A 344-nucleotide genomic window follows, 5' to 3' on the forward strand; every position below is an offset into this window, starting at 1 on the left:
ACACATTACAAGAAAAAGGACACCTATATTCAAATTGTGGCAGTATTGATAAACTCTTACTGAGTACCAAGGAGAAAATAACAATGTTTAAAAACATTATATATAATTTCTTAAATGAATGTAACCTGTTCTCTGTGGCCTGAGAATAAAGTCACTCATTCAAGTCAAATAGCTTTGACCATAGCAGGAAGTCTGTATCCAAAAATCGTGCCTACAATTCATTTCTTGGCACAGCAGAACTATCAACTCTCAGTTTAGCTACAATGGAGGTAAAAGGCTTTGGTGATTTGAGGGTCATTGAAATACAGCCTTATTACAATGAAATCCAATGTCTAAAAATTGTT

This window comes from Mastomys coucha, chromosome X (genome assembly GCF_008632895.1).
Source record: "Mastomys coucha isolate ucsf_1 chromosome X, UCSF_Mcou_1, whole genome shotgun sequence".
NCBI classification, from domain to species: Eukaryota; Metazoa; Chordata; class Mammalia; order Rodentia; family Muridae; genus Mastomys; species Mastomys coucha.